This window comes from Physeter macrocephalus, chromosome 4 (genome assembly GCF_002837175.3).
Source record: "Physeter macrocephalus isolate SW-GA chromosome 4, ASM283717v5, whole genome shotgun sequence".
Lineage (NCBI taxonomy): Eukaryota > Metazoa > Chordata > Mammalia > Artiodactyla > Physeteridae > Physeter > Physeter macrocephalus.
Genome location: NC_041217.1, coordinates 147209931 through 147221471, shown reverse-complemented (window position 1 = coordinate 147221471; position 11541 = coordinate 147209931).

Sequence of the window (11541 nt, the reverse complement as noted above, 5' to 3'; positions counted from 1 at the left end):
CCCAGAGGTCTCTTAGGCTGTCTTCATTTCTTTTCATTCTTTTTTCTTTTTTCTGTTCTGAAGCAGTGAATTCCACCATTCAGTGTTCCAGGTCACTTATCTGTTCTTCTGCCTCAGTTATTCTGCTATGGATTCCTTCGAGTGTAATTTTCATTTCAGTTATTGTATTGTTCATCTCTGTTTGTTTGTTCTTTAATTATTCTAGGTCTTTGTTAAACATTTCTTGCATCTTCTCTATCTTTGCCTCCATTCTTTTTCCGAGGTCCTGGATCATCTTACCTATCATTATTCTGAATTCTTTTTCTGGAAGGTTGCCTATCTCCACTTCATTTAGTTGTTTTTCTGGGGTTCTATCTTGTTCCTTCATCTGGTACAGAGTCGTCTGCATTTTCATTTTGTGTATCTTTCTATGAATGTGGTTTTCATTCTACAGGCTGCTGGATTGTAGTTCTTCTTGCTTCTGCTGTCTGCCCTAGTGCCACCTTTAAAGATCAAAATAATGCAAAAGTCGCAGGGGTTGGTGACCCCTACTGTAACTGTGTTTAGTTCACCTGTGTAGCTGCTGCAGAAAGTAGGGAGATTTTTTAAAATTTTTATTTATTTATTTATTTTTGGCCACATTGGGTCTTCATTGTTGCATGCAGGCTTTCTATAGTTGTGGTGAGCAGGGGTTACTCTTCGTTGTGGTGTGTAGGCTTCTCATTGCGGTGGCTTCTCTTGTTGTGGAGCATGAGTTCTAGGCGCACAGGCTTCAGTAGCTGTGGCGTGTGTGCTCAGTAGTTGTAGCTCACAGGCTCTAGAGCTCAGGCCCAGTAGTTGTGGTGCATGGGCTTAGTTATTCCGCAGCATGTGGGATCTTCCCAGACCAATGCTAAAACCGTGTCCCCTGCACTGGCAGGTGGATTCCTAACCACTGAGCCACCAGAGAAGTCCCAGCTAGAGGGATTTTACAGATTATGACAAACCAAGATTGGTTGGTAGATCACTCCACCAAGCAGCAGCCCCAAGTGCAACTGCCATACCAGACTTAGATTAACATGCTTTCGGGTACATACTGTGTAGCCACTGAATTGATACATGCATTCTCTTCTGTCCTAATCAAGAAAGAGTTATGTTCACATGAAACATATTTATTGTCTTAGGGTTCTCCAGAGAAACAGAACCATCTATATCTATATCTATATCTATCTATATATCTATATCTATCTATCTATATATCTATCTCAAGATTTATCATAAGGAATTAGCTCACATGATATTATGGATTTTAAGAAGTCCCAAGATCTGCAAGGTGAGTCAGTAAGCTGGTCAGTAAGTAAACCACTTACCAAAGTGGCAAGTGTTTAGGGGCCCAGTTTCAGGGCATCCCAGGATATCCCCTCCAGGTGAAAGGCAAAATTGCTGCATCCTGCATCCCCTAACACACAGAAAGAAATATACTGCCTGCTAAGCCACATCAGGTTCTGAAGGTAACATATTCCACACCTAAGAATACTGTTCTAGCCCATATACTGAGGTAACACTGAATGCAGCCAGCTTTTAGTGGGGCCTAATGTGGGAAAGGACTCTGAAGCAGTTCCAAACTGCAGAGCAGGCAGCCCTGATGCTTGGGCTATATGATCCAGCAGGCCCAGTTGGAGCTGTCACCAATGGGAAAAGATATAACATGGAGTTTATGGCAAGCCCCAGTGCTAAAATCATAATGCAGTCTTGGAATTATGGAGCAAGGGCATGCCATTCACAGGAGAGGATTATACACCCTATGATAAACAACAGCTCCCAGTGCATTACTGGTATATACTTGACTATGGGACACTAAATAACTTTGAGTATGGAACTTTCCATTATGAGCTGGATTTTGTTGGACATGCCTAGTCATAAATTCAGACATAACCAGCATGTGTCTATCATAAGATGGAAATGGTACATCTAGGACTCTAGGAGCCTGAGGGCATGAGCAGGAAGTCCAGACCCTCGTATTACCTACCACAGTTGCACCATTGCCCTTCTCTATGCTTGTACCTATGACTATATGGGGAGAAGGAGGTTTGATACGACAGCTGAAAGAGAAAGAAAAAGCCTGAGCTTTGTTTATGGGTGAGTCTGTTTGGAATGTGGGTGCAAGCCAAAAATGGATAGTGATTTCATTATAGTCATATTCAGCAGTGGCTGTGACAAATGATGGAAAGGAAATATATTCCGAATGGGTAGAGCTGGGAGCAGTGCATCCGTTTGTCTGCTTTGTGAGGAAGGGGTGAAAGCATATGTAGATTCCTGGGCAGTGGTCTAGGCATGGGCCATCTTGTCAGGAACTTAGAAGGAAAACCATTTTTTTGTATTACACGCCACCAGAAAGCATCTATCATAAAAGAGACACTGAACAGCCAAGCAGACAAAATGACTTGGCTAGTTGGTGTTAGCCAGCCTTTGTCATTGGCTCTCCCAGAGCTAGCATGATGGGGACATGAAAGAGTGATCTTTGTGGCAGAAGTTGAGGCTACATAGAGGCCCAACAGCAGGTACTTACCAAGGCTGATCTAGCTTTTGCTTCTTTAAATGTTCAAACTGTTGATAACTAAGATGAAAAACTAAACCCCTGATATTGCACTGTTCCTCAGAGAGCAACTGGTCTCTGGTGGCACATCAAATACCTAAGGCCCCTTCCATTCTAGAAGGGTCAGGGGGTTGTTCTCAAAGGGATAGAAAACTATTCTACATATAAGTTTGTCATTCCTGCCCACAGACCTGAGCCAGTACCAGTACTCAGGGGCTTATAGAATCCCTGATTCACAGGCATGGAATCTCACACAGAATAGCACCTAATCAGGAGATCCACTTCATAGCAAAAGATATGTCAGAATCATCTGGCATGACCGTGGAATCCACTGGTCATATCAAATAACACATCATCCAGAAGGAGCCAGCCTCATAGAAAGATGGAAAGGCCTTCTACAGGTGCATTAAAAATACTCAGCTCAGAAATAACATTCTGAAGGGATAGGTGCCATTCTTCAAGATGCTGTGTATGCATCAAATTGGGGACCTCTATATAGTGCTGTGTCTCTATTAGGAAGAGGACATATGTCCTGAAACCAAGGAATAGAAGCAGGAGTGGTCCCACTTATCAACAGTTCCAGGGACCTTCTGGGGGATTTTGTGCTTCCTGTCTCCACAACACTAGGCTCTTCATGATTAAAGGTGCTGGTCCACTACACCACAAACTATAGCTGCTACCAGGGCACCAGAAACTTGTGTCCAGAGACTAGCAGGTGAGAAGAGGAGTCACCATGTTGGCAGGAGTCATTGACCCTTTAGCAGAAGGAGGTAGTGTTCCTTTTACACAGTGGGGTCATGGAGGAAACATGTAGACCCCAAGAGATCTATCTGAGTGCCTCCTGGTACTCCCTTGACCTGCTGTAACTGTGAACAGACAAGTGAAACAATTCTAGCCTGAGAAAGATATGATTACTAAGTGCTCAGAATCCTAAGGATTGAAGGTTTGGGTCACACGGCTAAGCAAGCTCTGAGGTGATAGCTGAGGGTGGGATGAATTCAGAATGGATAAGTGGAGGAGGAAGAAGATGAATACTAGTTGTAGCCCCAGGATCAGTTGTAGCAATGAGGGTTGTAGTTAACCCCACCAACCTTCCTCTTCTGAGTTTCCCCTCAGAAAGAGAACTGTGGAAGATCTGTTCCCTGATCCTGCATGGAGAAGTAAATCTGTGAGGTACAGGGTGGACAGTGGCAGCCACGAAAATGTTCTTGGAGATCTGGTTGTGAGGAGCTTACTTTTTTGACCATCTTGATTGCTGTGCTCTAAAATCCAGAGGCATTCACCCAGAGGCCATGGTTTCTACAGATTGCTCTTCTGACTGAGTGCAGAAGAGATACTAAGGCAGACCTGATCCTGGGAGATGCAGGACTCTGATGGGTGACCAGTTTTGTCTAACTTTCTTAGAACTGCCCTGCAGTCTAAGACCCTTCCACTCAAACTTCCTTCCTTTCCTTTCTCCTTCACCTGCATAGAGTTCTGATGGCTCTCGTTCTTTCCTTAGCTCGTAGCTCCCTCCCCATGTTCCCTATCAAGCTTAACTTCTAATAAAGCTCTTGTACCTCTAATCCTTCTTAACTAACACACACCCCAAACGTCCATCAAAGGCAGAATGGATAAAGAGAGAATGGACATGTGGTACATTTGTATAATGGAATACTACTCAGGATTAAAACAGAACAAACTGCTGATATGTGGGAATAACAGATATGACTCTTAAAAACATGCTTAGTGAAAAAAAAACAGACAAAAGAATTCGTACTATAGAATTCTATTTAAATGAATAATATGTATCTCTGGGGGGATGCATATTGACTGGAAAGGGATACAAAGGAACTTTATGGAATGAGAAATATTCTATATTTTGATGTGTGTGGTGGTCTCATAGGTGTGTACATATGTAAAGAGTCATTAAGCTGTACATTTAGGGTTTGTGCATTTTAATGCATGTAAATTATACCTCAGTAAAGTACTGAAAAAATAATAAGAGATATTTATTGGCTCATGTAACTGGATGTCAATAGGCATAGAGTGAGTAAAGTAGGTTTGATTCAGCTGTTTACAAATGCCATCAGAAATCTAATTATTTTCTATCTTTCCCATAAGGCTTCTGGTGTATCACCTTCAACCGAAGCCTGGCTTAACCTTGTATTCATTGCATGCTATCAACCATCTCCTTTTCTGTGTCAGAGCACTCAGAGTATTACTTCCACAAGTTCTCTTAAAAGAGTGAGAACATTTCTTTCCTGGAAGTTGCCAGCAAACCACATGTCTCATTGACCTAATGGGTTATGCCTATTCCTGAATCAATCCCCATGACAAGGGAAATACCATACACTGATTGACTTACAACTGCCTATCCCTGAATGAATCACTTTAGAATGGGGTGTGGGATTACTCCAGTCCATTAGACAAGTTGGGGTCTACCCTTGGAGCTAAATTCCTCTAATTTTATGGTTGTTCTCTACTGGAAGAAATATGGCAGAGTTGGGTAATAGGTCCAATCAATTCAATATTGTTTTAATCATGGTTTTCCTTTCTATTTCTCAAATATCTTTACCTGTCCCCAGTTCATCTAGTCTTTCATATATAACCTGAAGTTAGCATTATCATCAAGCATAGGTGTCTATCATCTACATTTTGAAATGGAAACCAGAATAAAGTCCGTAATTAAATAAATTACTCTGCGTTGCATGTAGTTAACTTGCCAAATGATGCCTAAATCCTCATCTCTAAGTCTCACTGTATCCCTTGCCCCATCTCATCACTGATTTTTGTTCAATTCCTAGGGGATTGAGGATGCTCCACAGATGAAATTTTAAAGATTTGCTTTTAAGTTTGGCTCAAAATTTTCCTGACATCAAAAGAGCTGTTGTAAAATGTCATGTATTCTTCCTGGTCATTGATTTTGGTATTTGTGTTTTCACCCTGGACATTGCAGTACTATTAAAAAAGTGTCTTTAGACTTCAGTCTCTTTGAAATGGGTCAATTCTCTCAGCAGAGGAGAGAGATCAAACAGGGTAATACAGGCCTAGGGTCACTGCCCATATGGTTCCTTGGTGAAAATTAGAAAGGTACCCAAATGCAACCCTTTAGGTGCAGGGCCGGGCAAATGGAGTGCAGGCTGGATTTCAGCCCCTATGTCTAGATGTTGTGGGTCCTCTACAGGGCTTTACCACCTCCTTCTCACATGTGGCCACAGCCTTCTAACTCATCCTCTGCCTCCATTTCTCCTCCCCACTGATTCTGCACACATCTGTCTGATTAATCTTCCTGAAACACTGCCTTTTATGGTGTTACTCTCCTGCTCAAAACACCTTCATCATCTTCCTTCTGCCAAGCTAAGAGAACTCAGATTCCTTAAGTTAGCAGTTTAAAGCTCTTTCCAATGTCTCTCTTCTCTTCCCAATGTCTCTCGTCTCTTTTATAGTCTTTTCCTGCTACTTCTCACCACAATCTTTGTGTTCCAACTAATCTAAAGTACTTGCTATTCCCCACCACATTTTACATATTCCCCAAAGTCTTATATGCCGTGTTATTACCATCTGTATTTATATACTTTTATGTTTATTTGTTTAATATCTGTTTCCCAAACTAAACTATAAGCTCCACATTGTATATTGATTTTTGTATTTAAAGTAATAGAACAATAATTCTAACATCAACAAACTGGTATTATTTTAATCTGAACCAATGTTTAGGCTAATCTTGAAAAGAGCTGGCAGATGTCAACAGTGGCCTCACATAGCTCTCAATAACACTGACTTCCATGTTCACTCCACACAAGCCACATATCAACAAGGCCTGATACTGGGTCTCTTATTATTCCACTTGCTGATATTTCCAGTGTGTTAAGGTTTCTTTCTTACCACAAGTTACTGATGCTTTTCCTTTTCAACTTTCTTCTTCTTCACCTTCCTTTTGTTCTTGCCCTCTTTTTCCTTCTTCTTTCCTTAAATTTCATTATTTGACTATAGCCAATGGAATAGTTCTCATGCTTTACTGAGAAATCTAATTGCTTATTCCCTTCTAAGTTAATCAATCTGATAGCCCCTTTCCGGCCAAATTTGAGTCCCTATCCAGGAGAGAATATATGATCACTTTAATTCTATCCTTACAGAATACTTTGGCTCTTAGGTGAGACAACTATGGTGTGGAAAGGAAACTTCACTGGACTCAGAATTCAACAACACAGATTTGAATTCTGGATCTGTCAGTCACTTGCTAGTGACCTTGATTAAGACAGTTTTTCTGAGCCTTTCTTCATAGGTAAAATGAGGATAAAGGTGCTAGTCAGGGACTTCCTTGGTGGTGCAGTGGTTAAGAATCTGCCTGCCAGTGCAGGGGACACAGGTTTGATTCCTGGTCAGGAAAGATCCTGCATGTCGTAGAGCAACTAAGCCCACGAGCCACAACTACTGAGCCTGCATGCCCCAGGGCCCACGCTCTGTAACTAGTGAAGCCCGCGTGCCTAAAGCCCGTGCTCTACAACAAGAGAAGCCACCGCAATGAGAAGCCCGCGTGCCAAAGAGAAGACCCTGCCCGCCACAACTAGAGAAAGCCCACGCACAGCAACGAAGACCCAACGCAGCCAAAAATAAATAAACAAAACAAATAAATAATAATTTTAAAAAAGATGCTAGTCAATTGCGGATGAATAATAAGGTTACCAAGCAGCATTTAGGACCCAAATGGAATTAGAATGAAATTAGTATTCTTGGTTAGCACCAATTTGGTGAATTTTCTTCAGCAATGCTTTATTTCCTAGCCGAAAACCGTAAAGCATTTGTATCAATTTTAAGTATCATTATTATTAGATGTCCTTGACTTCTTATCTTCCTGTAACTTCCTCTGTAACATTTCCCAGTTTTCTGGTCCCAATTCAGGCTTGCATATGGTTTCTTTCATTCTTAATGCCCAGGCTGTCTTAAGCAACCTGCAACCTAGTATTCTTTACTATATTTAACTTATATGCCTCACAAAATAGTAGCTTATTTATTTGTATTTGTTTAAAAATGGCAACTATACCAGAAAACACAAAATGTAGCTTCATGGTCTATCAGAAAAAAAATGTCACCCTGCTACTCTAAGGTACAGTGTAGATGTTAATAAATATTCATTGTCTCATTTTTTAGTAACAGTAGGTCAGAGGCACTTTATTCAGAGAAATTTCTCTTTTCCTACTGTCATCTGAATTGAGGCCACTACAATTCGTGACCAGATTGTTGGAATAGGTACCTAAGAGGTTTCTATGTCTCCTTTTCTCCCCTTCCAATAGATTCTCCACATCACAACCAGATCGTTCATTCATTCATTCATGAAACATTTATTGAGGCTCTATTATGTGTTAAGTGCAAAGGATACTAATGGGGGAAAAGATATGAAAAACATAGGTTATATTCAGTGTTATCATGCTATATAGATGTCTAACAACCCTCTCTGTCTTGGTTCCCTATTGCCCATACTGTACACTTAACTTCACATTCCTTAACCTGGCATTTAATACTACCCATAATTTGGCTTTAAAAGATATTTCTAATCTTTATTTCCCATTTTTATAGCCAAGCAGATTTATTTTTAATTATTCCATGAATGTTTTGTACTTTTCAGCTTTTGGGTTTTTGCCGAAGTTGTTCAACCAAATTGAAATTCCTTTCCTAAGCCTTTGGGCCTATTTGAATCGTACTCATTCTTCAAGATCTAGATGAAATAAGATTATAGTAGAGCTTCCTCTCACAATTTTTACTGAAGCTGATCTTTCTTCTGATTCCTCAAACAGTGAGTGCTTCTTCAAATCACTTGACAATCCTCTGAAGCCATTACTTTTTTTGTATTTATTTCAGTCTTTTATTTTCATCTAACTTTTCACATGTTTCATCGTATCTCACTAACTAGATGGTAGGCTACCAGAGGTGAGATTGTTTCTTGTTTAATGATATTTTAGAAAAGATCTAGCAATCATTAGGGTCACAAAATAAATAGAAGAGTAATAATAAAATATTTAGTTCTTTAAAAAAGATTAGTAAAGAACACTCATATAAATGAAGAGATAGACTATATTTATAAAGACAGTTATAGTTGTCCCCAAATTAATCTATAAATTTAATGTAATTCCAAGAAGAATGACTGCAGGACTTTTTGGGAAATATAGTAAAGTTGATTATAAGATTTGTATAGAAGGTTAAAAGGTGCAAGGATAGCTACGAAAAATTTGGAAAACAAGGACAAAGAAGGAAAATTCATCTTACCAGTCATCTAAATATTTCCAAATTTAATTACATATTATCAAATTTAATTATTAATTTAAAGAGTATAGTATTGAAATACAAAGAGATAGAAAGGTAAATAAAACAGAGAAAAAAGCCCAGAAAAAAATCCATGCATATAAGACAACTTGTACATCACAAATCAATGGAGGAAAGGCTGACTATATGACAAATGGTTTTAGAGCAATTAACAGCTCTCTCTAGGGAATTCCCTGGTGGTCCAATGCTTAGGATTCTGTGCTCTCATTGCTGAGGGCCCAGGTTCAATCCCTGGTCCGGGAACTAACATAAGCCGTGTGGCACAGCCAAAAAATAAAAATAAAAACAGCTCTCCCTATAGAAAAAATTAAAATTATATTCATAGAAAGAAAAAAAATTCCAGATGCAAAAAACCTAAAAGTTAAAAAACTACTAGAAGAAAATGTAAAATATGGAAGGCTTGTTCAAATAAGATATAATATGTACAAAACATAAAAGAAAAGATAGGTAATTTGATTTCATCAAAATATAGTAAAAGAGGGAATTCTCTGGTGGCACAGTGGTTAAGAATCCGCCTGCCAATGCAGGGGACATGGGTTTGATCCTTGGTCTGGGAAGATCCCACATGCCGCAGAGCAACTAAGCCCATGCAAAACGACTACTGAACCTGCGCTCTAGAGCCCACAAGCCACAATTACTGAGCCTGCATGCCACAACTACTGAAACCCGCATGCCTAGAGACCATGCTCTGCAACAAGAGAAGCCACCACAATGAGAAGCCCACGCACCGCAACAAAGAGCAACCTCCGCTCGCCACAACTAGAGAGCACAACTAGAGAAAGCCCACACACGGCAACGAAGAGTAGCCCCCGCTTGCCGCAACTAGAAAAAGGCCATGTGCAGCAATGAAGACCCAGTGCAGCCAAAAATAAATAAATAAATAAATAAATAAATAAATAAATATATATATAGTAAAAGGCATATTAAAATCAAAAGAAAAGAGACATATGGGAAGAAGATATTTGCAATACATATAACAAAACAGTACTATCCAGAATATATAAAGTACTACAAATCAAGAAAATGTTAAACAATCCAGAAGGAAAAAAATAGATGTAATTAGACAATTAACAGAAGAAGGTGTATGATGGCCAAAAACATATAAAATAGTGCTCAGCCTCACCAGTAACCAAATAAAAATAGAGGTAACATTTCTTGTTAATCAGCTGTTAAAAATTATTGTCTGACAATATTGCATATTGGTGAGGATAACGGGAAATAGTACTCTTACTCAGTGCTGGTGGGAGTTAGTTGTGGTAGCCAATATCCAACATGGCTTCTAATGAACCTTGTCTCTTCCTTGTGTTCATGCTTTTGTACACTCTTCTCCCACATTGAATCAGGTTTGGTCTAATAAGATAGAATACTATAGAAGTGACGGTGAGTGACTTCTGAGGATAGGTCATAAGGCATTGCAGCTTCTACCTTGCACCCTGATTCCTTTGGGGAAAACCAGCCATGCCACAGGATACTGAAGCAGCCCATTGGAGAGGCCTACCTGGAGAGGAACAGAGGCCTCCTGCCAAGAGCCAGCACCAATTTACCAGCCATGTGAGTGAGCCATTTTGGAAGAGGATACTCTAGTCCCAGTCAAGCCTTCATATGACTGCAGCCTCAGCGAACGTTTAATGCCAGCTTCATGAGGGATCCTGAGCCAGAAGCACACAGCCAAGCTGCTCCCAAATTCCTCAACCATAGAAACTATGAGAGAGAATAAATTACTAATTTTATTTGAAACCTCTAAGTTTTGGAGTTATTACTCAGCATTAATAACTAATACACTGGGTAGCTACATTGGAACACAAATTGACAGCATTTAGCAAAACCAAAAGTGTTTATATCCTGTGACCAGTAATTCCATTCAGGCTATATCCCAAGGAGAAATTCTAGAATATATATGCACAAGGAGATCCAGACAGAGATGTTTATTGTAGTACTGAATGTTCATTGAAGTATTGTTTGCAATAATTTTTTTAAAAAAATGGACAAGAGGGAGGGGATATGGGGATATATGTATACATATAGCTGATTCACTTTGTTATGCAGCAGGAACTAACACAACATTGTAAAGCAATTATACTCCAATAAAGATGTTAAAAAAATGGAAACAACCTAAATGTCCATCATTAGTGATATAAATAAATACATAAATAATAGCTAAAATTTACGCAGTATTTAACCACGTGCTAGGTACTATTCCAGGTGATTCACAAATATTAATTACAAAACAACATTATTAAGTAAGAACTCTTATCATCCTCCCTTTATAAATTAGAAAGCTAAGGTGTAGAAGGTTTAAACCACTTCTTTACATAGCTAATAAGTGGTGGACATAGGCTTTGAAGAAAATGTGATATATCTTTTTTTTTTTAACATCCTTATTGGAGTATAATTGCTTTACAATGGTGTGTTAGTTTCGGCTGTATAACAAAGTGAATCAGCTATACATAAACACATATCCCCATATCTCCTCCCTCTTGCGGCTCCCTCCCACCCTCCCTATCCCACTGCTCTAGATGGACACAGAGCACCTAGCTGATCTCCCTGTGCTATGCCGCTGCTTCCCACTAGCTATCTATTTTACATTTGGTAGTGTATATATGTCCCTGCCAGTCTCTCACTTCATCCCAGCGTACAATTTTCCCCGTCCCCGTGTCCTCAAGTCCATTTTCTACGTCTGTGTC